The sequence below is a fragment of the Neophocaena asiaeorientalis genome, unplaced genomic scaffold (genome assembly GCF_003031525.2).
Source record: "Neophocaena asiaeorientalis asiaeorientalis breed wild unplaced genomic scaffold, Neophocaena_asiaeorientalis_V1.1 scaffold25, whole genome shotgun sequence".
Lineage (NCBI taxonomy): Eukaryota > Metazoa > Chordata > Mammalia > Artiodactyla > Phocoenidae > Neophocaena > Neophocaena asiaeorientalis.
The window spans coordinates 7,586,891-7,590,537 of NW_020172492.1; the positions used below are offsets into that span (position 1 = coordinate 7,586,891).

The 3,647-nt window shown below is 35.5% G+C and overlaps 1 non-coding gene across 1 annotated transcript; it reads right to left on the reverse strand.

Annotated features, from left to right (window-relative positions):
• Positions 1-307: 307 nt before the first annotated feature.
• LOC112395167 (U6 spliceosomal RNA) lies at positions 308-413 on the reverse strand. Its single transcript, XR_003002310.1, has one exon. It is a non-coding gene; the product is annotated as a U6 spliceosomal RNA (small nuclear RNA).
• Positions 414-3,647: the final 3,234 nt, after the last annotated feature.

A 3,647-nucleotide genomic window follows, 5' to 3' on the forward strand; every position in this document is an offset into this window, starting at 1 on the left:
AATAAATGTTTTTTAATTAAGGTACGTACATTGGTTTTTTAGATATAATGCTATTGCATACAATAGACAACAGCATAGTGTAAACATAACTTTTATATGCACTGGGAACCAAAAAATATATATGACTGACTTTATTGCAATATTCACTTTATTACAATGGTCTGGAACTAAGCCCACAATATCTTTGAGGTATGCCTCTGTACTATAAGAAGCAAAAAAAATTAGGCAACAGAGCTAACTGAAATATGTACTTATAATTTTTAAATAATCCAGTATTTTCTAACACATCTTATCCAATTTTAATTTCCATGAAGTTTTTCCCTTAAAAGGATAGACTATTATTCTTGCACAAGGCCATGCTAATCTTCTCGGCATTGTTCCAATTTTAGTGTATGTGCTGCTGAAGCAAGCACAAGGATAAGATATTATTAGTCAATGATTGAACAATTAACAAAAAATATTCTTAATATTTATGGGTTATATTTGACAAATACCTTAGTAGAAAAAATTAGAATTGATTCTTTGAAAAAATTAAAATTCAATTTTTCTTTCTTGAGGAAAAAATTACAACATGGATTTTATTTTGTATTTGAAGGACAGAAGCAAATTAATTACATTTACAGTTGGATGGATGCCAAAGTTGTTTTTATGAATAATTAACATTGGGAATGCTGATGATATACTGAATACCTTATTGTCATAAGTGCTTTAAGAATATAAAACAGTTACAGTCATCATGTCCTTCTGATCTCTCTTCCTATATCTAATCCTTTCATTTCTTTAAGAAATCATTTTTTTTCAGGGCAAACAGCATGATAAAGGACACACTGCTTTGCTTTTAATAGTGTTGTAATTTTCATATATAAATGTTATAAATTTCTTACTTTAGTGTATTTACTTATGTGTATCATTTACCTTGAGTTTTGTAAAATCCATCTTCTAAATGCTGTTACATTGCAAAATTAGGTGATGAGTGGAAAACAGATATAACAAAACTTGGTGGGGGACTTCAAATAATGGTGGAATGGTACTTTAATGATTAACAGATCCTGAAAATGTCTGTTTGACTACATGGTTAAACTTGTAAAGAAGTTGTATATGTAAGGGATTTATCAAGTGGAGCTCAAATATTGGGTTGGCCAAAAAGGTCGTTCGGGTTTTTCAAAGATGTTATGGAAAAACCCGAACGACCTTTTTGGCCAATCCAATATAAGAAAAATTGCCATCAGCATTACCAATAACTCTAAAAGAAAAAGTTCACCTGGTCTTTGTTAAACAAACTAATTTAAAGCATGCCTATGAAGGCCTGAGTTAAAATTGTTAAAAACTAAAACTTTGCCCAAAGCTAGACTATATATAAGAAGTTCTGCATAAATAGCTTAAAGTTAGGGAACCAGGGGAAGGACAGAGCTGAGTTCAGCTACCAGTGACACTATGAAGCACTGGTTGAGGCTATTACTAGGGAACAGTTCTGGGCTCCCTGAGAGCTCATTACCTGCAATGTATCAGCTGTGGAGACTTGAGCAGCACACAGACTGAGGCTGCAGGATGATGCTAAAATTTTAAGCATGATTGTACAACTAAGCATGACCACAGACCATGGCCTCCATGGACCCAATGCCCCTTCACTGATATCAGGGCTATGCAGATGCCCTGAACACTTCATTTGCCTCACTCTGGGTAGAGAAGAAGTAAGCAGAGAGAAAAAATTAGTCTTAAATTGGTTGGGTTTGAATATTAAATGAGTTAATTTTACCTAAAAATAATTTTAACCCCAAAGTGACAGAGCTTTAAACTTAAAGAGTCATGCTTATCAGGTAGAGTTTTGTTTCTGGTTTTTTACTCCATGAGAAGAAATGGCAGCTCCAAAGCTAAGCTAAGATCTGTTTAAAAAAAAAAAAAAGATTTTAATGCTTCACTTCTGAATTTTGACTGTATATTTGAGCTTTGTCACATATACACTAGCGCACGTGTGTGTGTGTGTGTGTGTGTGTGTGTACTGTGTGAAACAAGTTTATTCCAGTCTTAACTAACTCTTTGAGGCATAAATATAGAAGAATTTTATTTTTATCCAATACTGTGGTTTGTCATATCTTCATCTCCTGTATATAGTATTATTTGTGACAGATTTTACGAATTTCTAGTCAGTTTTGTCAATTAAACTTGGTCCGATCTATTTAAAACTTCCAATCTTATACCTGATTCTAAATATGCAGATATTCTTCTACCATCATTCTGGCTCGAGTTGCTCCCATGTTTGAAGGCAGAGAGGAGAAAGAAACCAAAGCCTAACGTGGTGACGTTAACTGTCTTATGAAGATGAAGAGAAGGCTTTGCTGCCTGCTGGAAAAAGCTCTGGCGGTTTCTTCTAAAGTTAAATGTACAACCTATCACTCCTTGATCTAGAAAGTTTACTCTTTGGTATTTGCACAAAAGAAATGAAAATACACAAACACACCCAAAAACAAACTGGCAAAGAAACAAAAACACGAGATAAGAATCTTCAAATAACTCTTATGTGTAAGTCAAACATCAGAATCAGTAAGTGACTGGTCAAGCCACTTGACTATTTATCCTACCTTCTAATATAACTCCCTCCCAGCGCACAGGCACATGCTTCAGAAGCTCTCATGCAGTCCCCCCAGCAATTTCCTGAGTGAGCAAGCTTTGCAGAAGCTCTGCATTCCCATCTGTGCAGGAATCACCCATCTGATTATTCTCTTTTCCTATCGACCAGTATATGGGGAGAGGAGGACTAGGGTGACGTGTGGGAAAGGAGAGCTAGTTCTGCCTCCAAGAAAGCCCTTGGGCAAGGTGCCTGGTCCCCATCTTGGGTAGCTCCAGGGCACCTCTCTTTAGACTGAGCGGCATTTGACATTTCATTCTTAATTTTTACCCTGGCAAAATTTGGAAACACTAACATTCCCCTGAAAATCCTACTGTACACACACTCACGCGTGCACTGAAGAGAAAGTCATGCAGTAGTTTTCAACCAGGGGTGATTTTGCCTTCACGTGACATTTGACAATATCTGGAGACACTTGATTTTCACAACTGAGGTGGAAGTTGCTATTGGCATCCAGTAAATGGAGAAAATAGATGTTTCTAAACATCCTACAATGCAGTGTACCCCCATAAAGCAAATAATTATCTGGTCCAAAATGTCAAACGTGTCGAGGTTGAGAAACTTTGAGTTACAAGAAATCTCAAACTTCAGACTTTTATAGAGAAACTATAAATGCTGGAGAGGATTAAAACATCATACCCAGAAATATGGCACCTTGTAAGAGTGAGCCTATGTGAAATAAGCACGCCGTGCGATCAAGCCGCAGGTATTTACAGTGATCATAGGCATTGTCTTCTCAACCTTCACACATCAAGTCATTTCAATAAGCCTGTACGGTTTTTGTGAGAAGTAATTACAACTAGAAATGATAGCAAACCCATATTCTCAAAGGACAGTGTTGTACGGTAACCTAATGATGCAGATAGAATATCATTTAGTATGTTTTAAAAGAATTATGAAGAACATCTCCAGTGACATTATGTTGAGTCCTTTAACATGTAACACAGTATTTAAAATATTAAAGAAATATGGTACCTTTAAATGATGCAAAGATATCTACTGATTTTCAAAATTAATTTAA